This window comes from Artemia franciscana, unplaced genomic scaffold, assembly GCF_032884065.1.
Source record: "Artemia franciscana unplaced genomic scaffold, ASM3288406v1 PGA_scaffold_1184, whole genome shotgun sequence".
NCBI classification, from domain to species: domain Eukaryota; kingdom Metazoa; phylum Arthropoda; class Branchiopoda; order Anostraca; family Artemiidae; genus Artemia; species Artemia franciscana.
Genome location: NW_027062619.1, coordinates 1 through 18,923, shown reverse-complemented (window position 1 = coordinate 18,923; position 18,923 = coordinate 1). Strand labels below are relative to the sequence as shown.

The window sequence follows — 18,923 nt, the reverse complement described above, 5'->3', positions numbered from 1 at the left end:
TTTTTGCTATGCACCCTTATAAGTTGTTATATATAGTAGTGAGTCTCTCCACTTCTATATGAGCTATAGCAGTGTATTAAACTACAGTAATTAAGGAACACGTTTCGCTGCTGCAAACTAGGAGCATCAGATGGGGAAGTAAAACTTCCCTGTACTAAGATTATGCTGATGATTTAAGCATCCTAGATGAAAGTGATCGGAAAATGAATGAACTTTTATTGATTTTGTGAGTTCAGGGTGCAAGAATAGATTTGAAAATTAATGTTAAGAAGACTAGACTATAATCTTAAGACTTGAAAAGACTCAGCATTTAGGCTAAGAATAAGTAAAAGTGGATGAAGGTTTGTTAGATGTTAAATTGCTTATGGATTGTTTTGGGTACCCGATTGACTAACCGTATCTCAAGCAGTAGACTGCATGAAAAGTGTGGTTCAATCCTGCTTTCTAGGGCTATAATTAGAGAAAGGCTGAGATAACTAGAGCACGTTCGGCAGATGAAGGGTGACAGATTGCCAAAGATTATGCCTATACCCAAAGATTGCCTATACCCAATTGTGAATTACCAGAAATCTTCTTTGTCTGAAATGGATCTGGTTGGGAGATTAAATAAAAAAACTAGTTTTTTTAACTGAAAGTATGGAGCGAAATTAAAACTTAAAACGAACAGAAATTACTCCGTATATGAAATGGATTGTCCCCTCTGCAATCCCTCGCTCTTTACGCTAAAGTTTTTAATTGTTTTAAAAAGTAGAATTGTGGCAAAGAGTCAAACTTTAGCGTAAAGAGCGAGGGATTGGGGAGGGGACAACCCATTTTATATACGGAGTAATTTCTGTTCGTTTTAAGTTTTAATCTTGCTCCTTACTTTCAGTTAAAAAACTAGTTTTTTTTATTTAATTTCTGAACGTTTTTGAATTAATGCATGTTTGATTTTAGCTCTCTGCACATAAATTATTAAAGTGAAATTTGTATATCAATTCTTTTTTTTGGCTAAATGGCTTTTTCTTAGTTTTGATCAGACGATTTTGAGAAATAAGGGGTGGGGAAGGAGGCCTAGTTGCCCTCCAATTTTTCGGTTACTTAAAAAGGCAACTATAACTTTTAATTTTTAACGAACGTTTTTGTTAGTAAAAAATGTACGTAACTTAAGAATTAACTTACGTAACAAACTTTTATATTCTTATATTTGTATTGTGTATACGAGGGGGTTTGTACCCTCGTTAATACCTCGTTCTTTACACTAAATCGTAAGTTTTGTCCATGACCCCTGAATCAAAAAGGCCGTAGAATAAATAGTTGAAATTACTAAAAATACTTTAGTATAAAGAGCGAGGTATTTATCTCCTCCTAAATACCTCGCTCCTTATGCTAAAGTTTTTTTTAGAACCCCTCATATGCGTAATAATCTCTGTTCGTTTTAAGTTTCAATGATACTCCTTACTTTCTATTGAAAAGACGTTTTCATGTTTGTTTTTATGGCACTTGGTATTAACCAAGTGACATATAGCAATCGCCAATTCTGTCAGTCTGTCTGTCGGTTTGTCGGTCTGTCTGTCTGTCGGTCCCGGTTTTGCTACTTTAGGCACTTCCAGGTAAGCTAGGACGATGAAATTTGGCAGGCGTATCAGGGATGGGACCAGCTTAAATTAGAAATAGTCTTTTTTCCAATTTGACCATCTGGGGGGGAGTGGGGGGCCGGTTAATTCGGAAAAATTAGAAAAAATGAAGTATTTTTAACTTATGAATGGGTGATGGGATCTTAATGAAATTTGATGTTTGGAATGATATTGTGTCTCAGAGCTCTTATTTTAAATCCTGACTGGATCTGATGACATTGGGGGGAGTTGGAGGGGGGGAACCTAAAATCTTGGAAAACACTTAGAGTGGAGGGATCGGGATGAAACTTGATGGGAAAAATAAGCACAAGTCCCAGATACATGATTGACATATTCGGAATGGATCCGCTCTCTTTGGGGTAGTTGGGGGGGGGGGTAATTCCGAAAAATTAGAAAAAATGAGGTATTTTTAACTTACGAACGGGTGATCGGATCTCAATGAAATTGGATGTTTAGAAGTATATCGTGTCTTAGAGCTCTTATTTTAAATCTCAACCGGATCTGGTGACATTGGGGGGGGGAGTTGGGAGGGGGAAACCTAAAACTTGGAAAACACTTAGAGTGGAGGGATCGGGATGAAACTTGGTGGGAAAAATAAACACAAGTGCTAGATACATGATTGACATAAACGGAACGGATCCGCTCTCTTCGGGATAGTTGAGGGGGGGTTATTTCTGAAAAATTAGAAAAAATGAGGTATTTTTAACTTACTAACGGGTTATCGGATCTCAATGAAATTTGATATTTAGAAGGATATCGTGTCTCAAAGCTCTTATTTTAAATCCTGACTGGATCTGGTGACGTTGGGGGAAGTTTGGGGTGGGGGAACCTAAAATCATGGAAAACGCTTAGATTGGAGGGATCGGGATTAAACTTGGTGGGAAAAATAAGCAGAAGTCTTACATACGTGATTTACATAATTGGAATGGATCCGATCTATTGGGGGGGGGCTAATTCTGAAAAATAAGAAAAAATGACGTATTTTTAACTTACGAAGGAGTGATCGGATCTTCATGAAACTTCATATTTAGAAGGACCTCGTAACTCATATCTCTTATTTTAAATCCCAACCGGATCAAGCGTAATTGGGGGGGGGGGTATTTGGGGGGGACCGGAAATCTTAGAAAATACTTAAAGCGGTGAGATCAGGATGAAACTGGATGGGAAGAATAAAAACCTGTCTAAAATACGTGACTGACATAACCGGACCGGATCTGCTCTCTTTGGTGGAATTGGAGGGGGGGGGGGTAATTTTGAAAATTGAGGTATTTGTAACTTACGAAAGGGTGACCAGATCTTAATGAAATTTGATATTTAGAAGGATCTTGTGCTTTAAAGTTCTTATTTTGAATTCCGACCAGATCCTGTGACGTTGGAGGGGGAAACCAGAATTCTTGGAAAACGTGAAAATTGGGGTATTTTTATCTTACGAATAGATGATCGGATCTTAATGAAATTTGATTTTTAGAAAGAATTCATGTCTCAGAGCTCTTATTTCAAATCCCGACCAGATCGTTTGTCATTGGGGGGAGTTTGAGGGGAAATCTTGGAAAAACACTTGGAGTATAGGAATCGGGATGAAGCTTGGTGGATAGAATAAACAAATGTCCTTGATACGTGATTGACATAATCGTACTGGATTCGCTCTCTTTGGGGGAGTTGGGGGGAGGGGTTCAGTGATTTGGTGAGTTTGGTGCTTCTGGACGTGCTAGGAAGATGAAAATTGATTGGCGTGTTAGGGAGCTGCACATTTTGACTTGATAAAGTCGTTTTCCCAGATTCGACCATCTGGGGGGCTAAAGGGAGAGGAAAAATTAGAAAAAATTAGGTATTCATAACTTACGAGTGGGTGATCGGATCTTAATGAATTGATATTTAGAAGGACACCGTTACTCAGAGCTCTTATTTTAAATCCTGACCGGCATTAAGCCTCTTATTTTCCTTTTTAAATCAATCTATTGATTCATAGAATTTTGTTAGAGCTCATACCATATGATCTCTTGGCTCTTAGCTCTTCTCGCCTCGTCACAAGTGCCATATGAGCTCTTAGCTCTTGTTTCATTGTTTTTTTTATAATAATACTAGAAAATCCTGCGCTTTTTTCATTAAATTTTTCTTCCCCCGTGACATATTCCTCCTAGGAAAGATCCTCCCACATAGCCCCCTCCCCTCAACCCCACCCCCCAAACCAAAAAAATCCCCCTGAAAACGCCTGTACACTTCCCAATAACCATTACTATATGTAAACACTGGTCAAAGTTTGTAACTTGCAGCCCCTCCCCCAGGGATTGTGGGGGAGTAAGTCATTCCCCAAGACATAGTTATTATGGTTTTCGACTATGCGGAACAAAATGGCTATCTCAAAATTTTGATCCGTTGACTTTGGGAAAAAAATGAGTGTGGGAGCCTAGGTGCCTTCTAATTTTTTTTGTCACTTAAAAAGGGCACTAGAACTTTTCATTTCCGTTAGAATGAGTCCTCTTGCGACACTCTAGGACCACTTGGTCGATACGATGACCCCTGGGAAAAAAAAAATAAATAAATAAACACGCACCCGTGATTTGTCTTCTGGTAAAAAATACGAAATTCCACATTTTTGTAGATAGGCGCTTGAAATTTTTGCTATTAAGTTCTCTGATACGCCGAATACGATGGTGTGATTTTCGTTAAAATTGTATGACTTTTAGGGGATGTTTCCCCCTATTTTCCAAAACAAAGCAAACTTTCTCAGGCTCGTAACTTTTGATGACAAAGACTAAATTTAATGAAACTTATATATTTAGAATTAGCATGAAAATGCGATTCTTTTGATGTATCTTTTAGCATCAAAATTCCGTTTTTTAGAGTTTCGTTTACTATTGAGCCGGGTCGCTCCTTACTACAGTTCGTTACCACGAACTGTTTGATATTAGAATAGAAGAGATTCCAGTATACCTTATTTTACAGATTTTTGTAGAGATTCTAGACTCCACTTGAATTTACAAAAAAAAAGTTTATGTAGAAAGATAAGTCACTAAGGCTTTTAGGGACTCATTATGCAATGAGGAGCTTGACTAGAAGAAAACTGAACTGCAACAAAAAAACAATAGACAGGTGTACTTTATTAGTCTTACTTGAAATACATTTAAAGCTCATCAAAGCTAGTATCAATCAAGGAAACTGGCTCTAATTTTGCTTTCGTTTAATTTCTATGAATTCGTAAATATACCAAATTTTAAAATATTATGTTGTTCTTTTCTTCTAAATGGTCATATTGGTCATTGAAAGAAACGGAAATTGTTTATTCATTCCCCACATTTTTTTTTCGGTAGCAAATATCAATATAAAACTTGTTCATGCAATAGTTCAGTAAGTCCTTTTGCTTCAGGATCTTTTTGTATATTAGGATTTCTTTGTTCAATGTGTTAGAAGATTTGAGCTGGTGAATGTCGAAACGCTTCAATAAAGTAAGTCATACCTTTTTCGTTTGAGGAATTTGATTACCAAGAATTTGTTCTATTATATGTCAGTTAAGCCTTAACCTGGCAATATTTTCTTAGTCACTTCGATCTACCTGGTTTACATTATCGTGGCAATACTTCCTTTGAGAAAAACCTTAATATAGGATTTCTGACATAACTTCAGATTTATGAAAATGTCTGATATGACATTTAGGCCTAAAAGCAATGCTATTTCCCTGTTCTATATGTGCTATGAGCTAAAAGGGTTAAAGCAGTGCCCGAAATATTTGGTGTATCATGTTGAGTAACAACCATGAAAGGACTTTATTAGAACCATAACTCATTTTTGGAAAATTGGTCAGTTATACCCTTCTTTTGCGAACACACTATATAGTACTACTATCTCTAGTAAAGGGATTTGAAAGCACAAACTTGAGGACCTGTACACGGAAGACAGAAAGATAGTTACTCACTACTTTTAGCAGCTACTCTACAACTTTAAAGTAGTTACTCACTTTTAAATGTTAGGCAAAAGAGCTATGCTCGTTTCATTTGTCTATGTAACTGAAAAGAGTAGGATATAATATTTATGTTTCAGTATGTTATCATGTTTAACTTTTTAAATATGTACTTAGTAACTATCTGACTTCCGATGTTTTGTGACGTTAACAAAAGTAGTAACCAGTTTGGTCATGAACATGCTTGTTTTGTGGTCACGAAAATTGAAAGTGCCCACGTAAAAAGCTAGAGCGTAACCTAAACCAAAACCGGTTTTAGGAACCAATATTTAAATGATGTGTTTTCCATTCAATCTGCAGCCATATACCTCTTGGGTCAAATAAAACCATATTCTATCGTGTTTTTAATTTCTGTACAACAATGGCTATTCAGGATATATTGGGACCAGCTTTTGTCTGAGTTTCAGTAGTATTTGTAGTATTTTGTAGTTTATTTGTAAAGTAATATGCTTGTGAATGTTTATGGTTTAAATTTAAATTTTTAATATGACACGTTGTTCATGTAAGATGTTCTTCTACGTAGTTTCAAATTATTGGTCAAACAAATTAATAACCCTGCAAACTTCGCCATAAAAGAAAAAAACAAATAAGTACAATACCAGATATTCTCTTGACCAGGGCTGTCACCGAGCATTTTACAGTATCCAAAGAATCACTTGAAAAAAAACCTAAGGTTTGAAAGATACTAAATAATAATGCTACTGCAACACTATGCAGCCTGAGTCCAACGCAGCAGCGCCGCTCTTTCTCCATCCCAATCTATTCAAAGCCTGTCTCTTTGCGTCCTCCCAAGAACTATCAATTTCCTTTAAATCTTTTTTTACGACTTCTCCTCATCCCATTCGGGGACGATGTTCTTTTGGTTTTACTCTAGGCGGACAGCTGAAAAGTATGATCTTTAGCAATCTGTGATCCTTCATCTGCAAAATGTGTCCTATCCATATCAACCTTTCTCTTATTATAGCCCTAGAAAGTGGGACAGAACCACATTTTCGTAGATCTGACTCTTTGAAATATGGTTAGTCAAAGGGGTACCTCAAATGATCTCTATACACTTCTTTTGGAAAGCATGTCTTGGAGAAAAATGTAATGACTGGTAGTCTTGCCCCTCACTAATCATTGAAATTGTCAGGAGAAACCTCAACTTTTCTCCCACATCTTAAAATTCTATATAAGAGATTTTGCACCTTTTTAATAAACATTTGAAAGAAATTTTCTAACCGTAATAGGGGAGCGAGAGGTAAAAGTAAATTAGTTATTTTTTTAGTGGTATTACTAGTTTATTTAGTTTTAAAAAAGATTAAATATTACAGGTTCGGACCAGATGTGGCTGAATATTTGATTGACCCGCTAGTACGTGGTATATGCGCTGGTGACTGTCGGGAAATTTCTGTCAGCTTCTTGCTCAAAGAACTGAAAGAGACAGAAATGAAGAGTAGATCAATCATGCTATCAACGGCAAAGAAACTTTTTATGAAAAAGAAAAGCGAAGGTTTGTTTACGAATTTATTTTTTTCTGCTGCTTAACCATTACTATCCTTTTGTAGTTAGCATAGATGATGTATAGTAATAAGCTCGGTTGTTTCGGCGGGTTAAATGATCTTTGAAGTAAAAAAATATTTATTATTTGTTATTAATCGTTGCTAAGTGAGACATGGGTCTCCAATTTGAGTTTAGGTCTCCCAGTATTTGGGGAATCAGGGTGTAAAAGAAGTTTTCTGTAATATTATACTAGTATATAGTTAAAGAAGTTCTTTTTAGAGTTAAGTGAGTTCTTAATAGGGGTTGAATGAGAAATTTGAGACCTTTTATGAAAATTCAGGGTTTGTGTACATTTTCTCTATATCTGGGTTTTTTTATTAAAGTTTAAGGTCAGTTGTCTCATCTACTAACTTTAAAAGGAGAAAAAGCACTTTTCAACAAAAATATTGATTTGCTATTTGTATTTTAAGGAAGTGAAGTAGAAAATTAATTTTAAATCTGTTTTGTCAGTGACAGTTTGTCCCTTCCTGGCGGTGCTGAAACTCTTGTTTTCCCATTTGTACACTCTTGGATATGTTGTTGCAAACCAGGAATGTCAGAACTGCAAAACACTGTAATATTCAGGAAAAATATTGCTTTCTTGGCAAAAAAGGACCGTCTTTTAAATCGTTAGCGTCGCTAGGAAAGACTTTTATTATTAGTAGTTTTGAATCCAAGTTAGATATGGCTTCTAGTCAGTAGTGACTTCGATTCATTCTGTAACGCTTAAAAGACGTATAAGAAAACAAAACACTAAAAGATCCCATATGTCTTATGTGCTAAGCAGGGCAACATTGCTATTGTCAAGAATAGATGAAGAAACGATAAGTACCGTCTTATATTGTAATGCTAACATTTAGATCAGCTGACTTGAGCGCCTCTTACAGTAAATAGTATTAATAAAGATAGGAAAAGACCTTTAGGCTGCATTTTGGGAATTAATAAATGTTTCAAGACATCTAATTGTCTTCTATAGAATTAACGCTAAGAACTTTATTACCTCATTGCAACAAGGTATTTTAACGTTACTACCTCACTTTCCTTTGAAATGGTAGGTTACAGTAGAATGTATAAGATTGCTACTATCTCTTTGTGACTAACTTACTGAAGAAAAGGCACAGTGCTTCTCAAAATTACTCTTTACCGAAAATGCCCATGCAAAAAATGTTGATTTTGTTATCCGTACTGCAGTAAGACACGGTAGTTGCCAGTAGTAGCCTATCTGCAAATATACTTTTTTTAATATTTTCATTAGTTCGGGCCATCAAAGCGGGTCCAGAGCGAGTTTGACCGTCAGTTGGTATTTCATACGTTTAAAGCGGAAAACATACTCTAAATACTTCAGTTTCCTCCATCACACCATCCTTGTGGGTTATTTTTAGTATTCCCTGGGTTTCTGTGGCTGTTATCCCGAGCTGGAAGACAAACTTCACTGTCGCGCTGTTCTCGAAAATTAGCTATCACAAAAAACGACGAGCACCCAAATAAATAATGACGCTAATTTCTATACAAACAGAATGCTGCCTTCTACAGAGACAGCAGTCGGAGCATTGATTGATGAAAAGTGGCTCTGTACGCTCTTACCTCTGAAACCTGGTACTAAAGATGCTCCGTCCTCTACAATATCAGTTTGGTTTCTTTTGGGTACCCCCTCGTAGTTTGTTGACCCATGCCGAGCAATTAAAAAAAAGAAAAGACAATAATAGGTTTTGACAAAAGCGATCATCAAAACACATATCTTACGTTCTGCTTAAATACGAGGAATATCTGTGCGGTTCCTGTCACATAATTGGCCACTGACTATTCAATAATATACCAAGATGGATTTACTAAAAGCCCTAAAGTTTGTATAGATCTCAAAGTTTGTATGGAAAATCTCAGCTCACATTGCAGTTAACGGTCGATTTTTTTCTCTTGATATTGTTGGTGCGTGAACAAAAATTCTGCAACTTGTTTTATTTTTATAATTTTCATAACCAGGAGACAAAAAATAAATAAAATAGACAATCATGTCATTCTTTCTACAGAAAGGAATAAAAGTTGACATTTGCCTGCGTATGAGACATATAATGACGAACTTGATATTACAAGGAATGAACATTTTTTGTGAAACTAATTTGGATTGCTGTTACATATGATCGTTTTGTCTTTTAGAGTCAGCGCGGAACGACAGACTTAGTAAAGAGCGACTCATCTCCTTTATATATCATTTTTTTCTTCCTGTCCACTCTGTATAGAGCAAATTCTGTGTTAGCCATTTCACTCAGAACGATATACCTCTAAGGGGGTGGGGGAAGCCTCAGGAGAAAGGGCCCAGGCTATGAAATATGCTTGTTCATAATAGAAATACATAAATAGGATAAGTGGGTATGTTGCAGCTTCTTATAATTGGAGTCATGTAAAGAATCCAGATCTTTAGGATTGGTGGTATAAATTTACAGTATATCTAAATTAATCAAAAAGGAAGCGAAATTTCTAATTTGTCTTTTGTTTCTTAAGGTTGTCAGTGCTTAATACGATAATGGACTTTAAGGTAACAATTACGCATGAATACCAACAAAAAAAAGTTTTATTCGTCAACAGAAAACTTGACAAATTCTCAGAATAAAATAATTCTTTGTAAATGTGAAATTTATGCAGCAGTCTTATTCTTTTAGAAAAGAAGTCCAAGCCCGAGCTTGCTCGTAAAGCTGAACATGAAGGGTGGAGCGTTTGGAGCCTACAAGGTGGCCTTGAAACATTTATTGACTCAATGGTTGACCACCTGTGTAACAATGGAGATGAAATCAAGTACGACACAAAAATTACGTCAATAGAACTGGAAGGCAAGAAAGCTCGAATAAAGATGGAGAGTTGAGAGGAAATTGAAACTGAGCAGCTTATTATTGCAATACCGGCTATTTCATTAGCTCCACTTTTAAAGAAGAATCACCCTGGAGTATCTAAAATTCTTCAAGATATTAAATGTGTTACCGTTAGTAAGTTTTTATATTCCAATATAATGCTTTTGGAGAAACCAACAGATAAATTTTATGACAAGTAATTTACTTTGTGTTGTTATTAAATAAAAAAACAAGTTTTTTTAAATGAAAGTAAGGAGCGACATTAAAACTTAAAACGAACAGAAATTACTCCGTACATGAAAGGGGTTTTTCCTCCTCGACACCCCGCTCCTTACGCTGAAGTTTCTTATTGTTTTAAAAAGTAGAGTTGCGAGAAAGAATCAAACCTTAGCGCAAGGAGCGGGGTGTCGAGGAGGAAAAGCCCCTTTCATATACGGAGTAATTTCTGTTCGTTTTAAGTTTTAATGTCGCTCCTTACTTTCATTTAAAAAAACTTGTTTTTTTATTTAATTTCTGAAAGTTTTTGAATTAATGCATGTCTGATTTTGGCTCTCCGTACATAAATTATAACAAGAGCTAAGAGCTCATATGGCACTTGTGACGAGGTCGGAAGAGCCGAGAGCTCATATGGTACGAGGTCGGAAGAGCCAAGAGCTCATTTGGACGAGGTCGGAAGAGCCAAGAGCCAAGAGCTCATTTGGCACTTGTGAGAAGGTCAGAACCTAAAGTTAAACTTTATAGCACAAGATCCTTCTAAATATCAAATTTCATTAAGATCTGGTCACCCTTTCGTAAGTTACAAATACCTCAATTTTCAAAATTACCTCCACCCTCCCAATTCCACCAAAGAGAGCAGATCCGGTCCAGTTATGTCAGTCACGTATCTTAGACAGGTTTCTATTCTTCCCATCCAGTTTCATCCTGATCTCACCGCTTTAAGTATTTTCTAAGATTTCCGGTCCCCCCAACTGCCCCCCCCCAATTACGTTTGATCCGGTTGAGATTTAAAATAAGATATCAGAGTTACGAGGTCCTTCTAAATATGAAGTTTCATGAAGATCCGATCACTCCTTCGTAAGTTAAAAATACGTTATTTTTCTTATTTTTCAGAATTACCCCCCCCCCCCGCAATTGAGCGGATCCGTTCCAATTATGTAAATTACGTATGCAAGACTTTTGCTTATTTTTCCAACCAAGTTTCATCCCAATCCTTCCAATCTAAGGGTTTCCCATCATTTTAGGTCTCCCCACCCCAAACTTCCCCCAATGTCACCAGATCCGGTCAGGATTTAAAATAAGAGCTTTGAGCCACGATATTCTTCTAAAAATCAAATTTCATGGAGATCCAATCACCCATTCGTAAGTTAAAAATACCTCATTTTTTCTAATTTTTCAGAATTAACCCCCCCCCCAACTACCCAAAAGAGAGCGGATCCGTTCCGTTTATGTCAATCATCTATCTAGGACTTGTGTTTATTTTTCCCACCATGTTTCATCCCGATCCCTCCACTCTAAGTGTTTTCCAAGTTTTAGGTTTCCCCCTCCCAACTCCCCGCCCCCATCACCAGATCCGGTCGGGATTTAAAATAAGAGCTCTAAGACACGATATCCTTCTAAACATCAAATTTCATTGAGATCCGATCACCCGTTCGTAAGTTGAAAATACCTCATTTTTCTAATTTTTAAGACTTACTCCCCCCTCCCAACTACCCCAAAGAGAGCAAATAAGTTCCGATTATGTCAATCATGTATCTGGGACTTGCGCTTATTTTTCCCATCAAGTTTCATCCCGATCCCTCTACTCTAAGTGTTTTCCAAGATTTTAGGTTTCCCCCCTCCAACTCCCCCCAATGTCATCAGACCCAGTCGGGATTTAAAATAAGAGCTCTGAGACACAATATCATTCCAAACATCAAATTTCATTAAGATCCAATCACCCGCTCATAAGTTAAAAATACTTCATTTTTTCTATTTTTCCGAATTAACCGGCCCCTTCTCCCCCCCCCCCCCCCCCAGATGGTCAAATCGGGAAAACGACTATTTCTAATTTAATCTGGTCCGGTCCCTGATACGCTTGCCAAATTTCATCGTCCTAGCTTACCTGGAAGTGCCTAAAGTAGCAAAACCGGGACTTTAGGTTTTCCCCCTCCAACTCCCCCCAATGTCATCAGATCCGGTCGGGATTTAAAATAAGAGCTCTAAGACACAATATCATTCCAAACATCAAATTTCATTAAGATCCAAATACCCGCTGATAAGTTAAAAATACTTCATTTTTTCTATTTTTTGCGAATTAACCGGGCCCCCACTCCCCCCCAGATGGTCAAATCGGGAAAACGACTATTTCTAATTTAATCTGGTCCGGTCCCTGATACGCTTGCCAAATTTCATCGTCCTAGCTTACCTGGAAGTGCCTAAAGTAGCAAAACCGGGACCGACAGACAGACCGACAGACAGACCGACAGACCGACAGACAGACCGACAGAATTGGCGACTGCTATATGTCACTTGGTTAATACCAAGTGCCATAAAAATGAAATTTGCATATTAATTCTTTTTTTGGCTCAATGGCTTTCTCTTAGTTTTGATCAGACGATTTTGAGAAATAAGGGGTGGGGAAGGAGGTCTAGTTGCCCTCCAATTTTTCGGTTACTTAAAAAGGCAACTAGATCGTTTATTTTTAACGAACGTTTTTATTAGTAAAAAAAAATGCGTAACTTAAGAATTAACTTACGCAACAAACTTTTATATTCTTATATTTTTGATTATATATATGAGGGGGTTGGTCCCCTCGTTAATACCTCGCTCTTCACACTAAATCTTGTTTTATCCCAATTCTTTAAGAATGACCCCTGAATGAGAAAGGCCGTAGAATAAATAGTTGAAATTATTTAAAAAAAATTTAGCATAAAGAGCGAAGTATTTATCTCCTCCTAAATACCTCGCTCTTTATGCTAGAGTATTTTTAGAACCCCTCATATGCGTAATAATCTCTGTTCGTTTTAAGTTTTAATGCTTCTCCTTACTTTCAATTGAAAAAACTTTTTCATGTTTACAATTTCATTGTTTTTTGTTATAGTAATGCTAGAAAGTCCTGCGCCCTTTTCATTGAATTTCTCTTCCCCCATGAAATATTCCTCCAAGGAAAGATCCTCCCATATAGCCCCCTCCCCTGAACCACACACCCAAACCAAAAAATCCCCTGATAACGTCGGTACACTTCCCAGTAACCATTACTGTATGTAAACATTGGTCAAAGTTTGTAACTTGCAGCCCCTCCCCCAGGGACTGTGGGGGGTAAGTCATCCCCAAAGACATAGTTATTATGGTTTTCGACTATGCAGAACAAAATGGCTATCTCAAAATTTTGATCTGTTGACTTTGGGGAAAAAATGAGCGTGGGAGGGGGCCTAGGTGCCCTCCAATTTTTTTGGTCACTGAAAAAGGGCACTAGAACTTTTCATTTCCGTTATAATGAGCCCTTTTACAACACTCTAGGACCACTTGGTCGATACGATGACCCCTGGGAAAAAAAAACAACAAAAAAACAAATAAACACGCACCCGTGATTTGTCTTCTGGCAAAAAATACGAAATTCCACATTTTTGTAGATTGGACCTTGAAATTTTTTCTTTTGGGTTCTCTGATACGCTGAATGCGATGGTGTAATTTTCGTTAAGATCCTATGACTTTTAGGGGGTGTTACCCCCTATTTTCCAAAACAAGGCAAATTTTCTTAGGCTCGTAACTTTTGATGACAAAGACTAAATTTGATGAAACTTATATATTTAAAATCAGCATAAAAATCCAATTCTTTTGATATATCTTTTAGCATCGAAATTCCGTTTTTTAGAGTTTCGTTTACTATTGAGCCGGGTCGCTCTGTTTGATTAGTCTGTATTGACCACTAGTTGTATACTGTAAGGCAGTGTTTTTTGTTTGAGGCAAAGTCAACATTTTATTTGGGGGGAGGTTCAACATGCCCTTATTAAGTAATTTGTTTACTCTTATAATTTGTTTGCTTACTCTCATATATTGCCCGACATTGATCTTTACGCGGAGCACCTCCCCTCGTTTGATTTGTTGCAAGCTCATTGATCTTAGGCAGCGCAATGGCGCTGCCTAAGTAAAGGACGATCTTTGCACAACGTATTATTTATTTATTTATATTTTTTGTTTTGTTTTAGGCCAAGGCATTGGTCTAATTTAGAAGGAATTGTGGAAGAAACTTCAAAAAGGGCTCATTCGATTGAAAATTGAAAGTGCTAGTGTCCTTTTAATAGTCGAAAATGATTGTAGGGCAATCAGCCCCTCCCACTCCCATCATTTCCCCTAACACATCCAATCAAAATTTTAAAATATTTTGAGATAACTATTTTGTTATAGCCATTTTTTCAGCGTAGTTGAAAGGTTCAGAAATTATGTTTTGAAGATGACCACCCCATCATCGCCCTCGGGGTATGGGTTGTTAGTTATTCCCTAGGGGCATATAAGATGGTTATGGAAAGAGTGGTTGTATAGATCGCGAAGGGGGCTCATTGAATTGGTAATCAAATGTTCTAGTTTCCTTTATAATAGTGACATTGACCGGAAGGCAGCTCTCCCCTCCCCCCTTGCACACACACACGCGTCGTATTTTCCCGAAATACATGCAATTGAAATTTTGAGATAGCCATTTTATTCAAAATATTCGAAAAATCATATAGCAAGGCTTTTAGGTTGAAGCAAACCCCCAGAGCCTGGGGACAAGGGTTGTAAGTTGTGCACTGGGGACATTTAAGTTTTTTATGGAAGGGATGATTGTATAAACTTTAGAGGAGTCTTATTTGGTTGAAAATTGGAAGTTTTAGTTCTCTGTTAAGGGTCAAAAGTGATGGAGGTCAACTATCCCCAACCAATAACTACCCCTTTTCATGAAACGTATCTGATGGAAATTGCCATTTTAAAGCAAATTACTCCAAAGAACATATAACAATGCCTCCAGGGTTGACACAACCCCCCAGAGCCCTGGGGCAAGGGCTGTAAGTTATGTCTTGGGGGCATATAAGGTTTTTATGAAATGAGTTGTTGTATAAACTTCAGACACACAATAAACTTCAGATCATAACCCCTATGCCTTTTCAAGGCCAACATAATTTGTATTTTACTGAAGAAAAAAATTTAATGTTTTCGCTTTTATAACATTCATAAATAAAAAATTATTAAGATTTTAACGAGCAAATATGAGTATATTTATATTAAACTGGCAATGCACATTGATTTGTATTTTTTTTAAGTTAAGTACAAATTATGTTCTGGCCTTGAGAAGGCATAGGGGCAGTGAGCCCTAATCATGTTAATATCTGCTCGTTGTGAGTTTGACTCGGTTACTCATTTTAATTTCTGTCCGTTTTGTGTTTCATCTATTTATTGATGCTGACTTGTGGTGGTTTTACTCTTGGTAAATTTTTTATTTCTATTTTCGTTTATTTTTGGTTTAATGGAGTTTTTGGAAAAAGTTTTTTCAATTATTTAAAAAAAAAATCATTTCTTTATAATCTAATAAGAGGAGTTTCTGTCACAATGTTTCCTCACTTGATCTCATATAACATATAAATAGTCTGTCCTAAGTAAACATGATAGTAAAGTCTTCTTGTGTTTTTGTCCTATACCTGAACCAGGAGTGGCCTTCCATGTATGCTGGGTATCGTCTTAAAATATTTAAAGTTTTTATTAACCCTTCAGTGAAACAGTGGCTATCTGTAGGGCTTTGATCCAGGAGGCCTGGGCGATATCAGTTTGAGAGAATCATAATACTATCTAGAGTAGTCAGGTCAACCATTTGTTGGAAACAAGGTACATTTTCATAGTCATGACTGAAACATCGTATCTTTTAGAAGAAAATAAAAATACCATAATAATTAAAGTACGGTTTTACCAATGAGCACAAAGGTTATCAAAATGCACAAGCTTCGAAGTATTAAAAGCACAAACAAAGCTTTGTGAATAACGTTGTGACCTGAATTAAGCCGGTTTCACTTTTGAAACTTTCACAACCGCTTCCCTGGAGAATCGGGATCTAAGGGGGATGAAGGGAGATGTGAGGAAGTTCTTGTAGATGGTATGGAGGAGGGGGGTCGATCTAAACTTAATGCACAGGTTCTCAGGACGGACAAAAAGCGGGTTAAGTTCAGATGCTTTTAGATAAAAAAAAAGTAAGGTAGTGGGAAATTTACATAGATGATTTGTACTGATCTCTTCTGAATTCATTGAATTTTATTACTTCCTTCTTTTTTCGGAGCAAACAGCGAAATAGCAAAGTGGTGATAGACCCAATCTTGTTTTTTTTTTTTTGAGGGTGTAGATGAGAGCGAATTGTATTTTGTCTTTTGGGTCGGTATCAAGGCTAGAGTAAGTTCTGTGTTTATATAATTTTCTGCAATGTGCCTCTTTTTTGATGACATTTCATACCCCTGCCTGAGTAAACAAATTCTATATCACCTAGTTTCATGCATCCTACCCTTGGGATATGAGTTTCTGAAACTCCTAATAAGTCCAGTTTGAATCGTCTGAATTCGTCAGTCAAAATGTCGATACGATAGTTATTTTTTAACGTCGTAAAATTCCAAGTTCCAATTTTCATGTTTTTTAAATCATTGAAATTATTTTGGCTTCAGGAAAAACAATGGTCCTGGATACCAGTGCAGGGCGGGGACCGACACATCTTCTCAAGTCTACATTGAAGTGCTTAGAGCCGGGCAGCAAGAAGTCCCTGGGACCTCCAGTATGAATGGCTCTTTAATAAAGAAGACAGATAATAAGAAAAAGAACAGAAGGGAGATTGAAAAGGAGGGAGATATGGATGATGTGTCAATGAGATGTGAAAACGAAAGACAGAGGCACAGGAGGGAGAAACAATAAAAAAAAATGCTGGGAAACAGAGACAGAGAGTGAATGGTAATGAAGGTGCAGAAAGGCAGAAGAGAGAAAAACGAAACAAAAGTCAAAGGGAGTGGGACGTAAGAATGTGATCAGAAATATAGGAAGAGGAATAGAGAGATGGAGACATATAAAGAGATGAATACGAATTACCGAAAAGAAAAATCGCGACCGGTGTTAATGGGTCTCGATAGAGATTTTTGATGGAAGAAAAACAAAATGACTAAAAAAATGCGATGTTAAATACAAAAACAAAACTTTCAAAGAAAGGGATTAGAAAAAAAAAATATCAAATGATCAGAATTTAAAACGAAGGAACTGGATAAAAAAAAATCCAAATTCCATCAGAATTCAGCAGATATAGAAAATAAAGTGTAAGAAAAGATTCATAAACATTGAAGGAAACACAAAAAAAAAGTACAAAACTGAAAATAAAAGTAATGATAATTTGGCCTACAAAGCTTTACTTTTTTAAAGCTTTACCGCCCTAAATGCATAGATGACGTATTTACTTCAAGTGACAAATGACAATATTTTCTAACGCATGCTATAAGAATATTTTTGTAGAAACCTAAACAAATATATTTTTTTTTCATTTTCTCGGTGGCAAAATTATTATTAAACTTTTTCTTCCTACCTTGGGATCAAAACATCATAAATAAAAAAATTTCAAGAACACTACATTAGTCTGAACAGTCAAAGGTCTGAAAAATGTGCCACTCCTCATGCCACCTCCTCGGGTAGCACGTTAAGTGTCATCCCAGGGATAAGAGACCAAAATTATGTAAATACCCTGTATAAAGGAGAGGCGTCATAGATATATTTTCAAACTGTTCTGGTAACGAAATGTAAGTAAATAGCAGTCCGTATCAATACTACCCAAAACTAAAAAAAAGGAATTTGAATTCACAAGAATTTCTCTAGCAGGTCAGAGAGACCTATATATGAGGTCAACAGTCCCTACCAACCAAAAATAAAAAATTTGAATCTTTAAACGACAGTACAGGAGCGTGACTTTTTTTTGTTCACTTAATGTTAATTAAGAAAATTAATGTTAAGAAGACTAAGTCAATAAGGTTAGGAATATGTGAAGATGAAAAGGTGACGTTGGGTAACAAAAAAATTGATCAGGTGGGCAGCTTCACTTACCTTGGTAGTATTATTAGTTAAGATGGTGGGAGCAGTGAAGATGTTATAAGTAGGATAACCAAGGCTCAGGGTCTTTTTTTCACAGTTAAAAAAAAGTTTTGAAGAACAGGAAGATAAGTATGCAAACCAAGATGAAAATATTGGAAGGTACAGTGATATCAGTGGTCAAATATGGCTCTGAAGCATAGGTGCTCCAAAAAGCGGATGAAGATATACTAGATGTATTCCAGAGAAATTGCCTATGGATCGTTCTCGGTACCCTACTGACTGACCGTATTTCAAACAGTAGGCTTTACGAAAAATGTTCTTCAATCCCGCTTTCAAGGACTATAATAAAAGAAAGGTTGAGATGGCTAGGGTACGTTGTGTGGATGAAGGATGACAGATTGCAGAAGATTCTCCTTTTCGGCCAACCGTCTAGAGCTAATTGGAAAGCAGGTTGTCCTCTTCTGGGGTGGGAGGATGTCATAAAGAAATATTTATAGCAAATGGGAACTTCCTGGGAGGGTGTAATGAGGAAGGCTTTGAATAGATTGGGATGGAGAAGGAGCTTGCGTAGGTGTGTTGGCCTCAGGTAGCTTGGTGCTGTGGTAAGTTGTAAGGAGAAAAGTTTGAAGGAAAAGTAAATTTTCCCTCAAGAGGTATAATCACTGATGTTTTTTTCCAGGGGTGATCACATCAAACTGGTGGGCGAAGATTGTCGGGAGAGGGCTTGCTATAAGAGATATCTAAGCTTTTTTGCTCTTTTTAGTTAAATGAAGTGATAAAACTAAATCTGAGCACCAATTTCTTCCATTTTGAATTGAAGAACAACAAGTCTCGTCTAAACAAGTAAAAATTACATCAAAAGAAAATTCTGAAACTCAATTCTAAGCCAATCGGGTTAGAACTATGGGTCACTTCTAGAGCCCCCCCCCA

At 36.7% G+C, this 18,923-nt stretch overlaps 1 long non-coding RNA gene across 1 annotated transcript; it reads left to right on the top strand.

Moving 5' to 3' along the window:
- Nucleotides 1–6,635: 6,635 nt before the first annotated feature.
- On the top strand, nucleotides 6,636–16,899 carry LOC136041269 (uncharacterized). The gene is made up of 3 exons (XR_010620990.1): nucleotides 6,636–7,066; nucleotides 9,753–10,073; nucleotides 16,595–16,899. It is a non-coding gene; the product is annotated as an uncharacterized LOC136041269 (long non-coding RNA).
- Nucleotides 16,900–18,923: the final 2,024 nt, after the last annotated feature.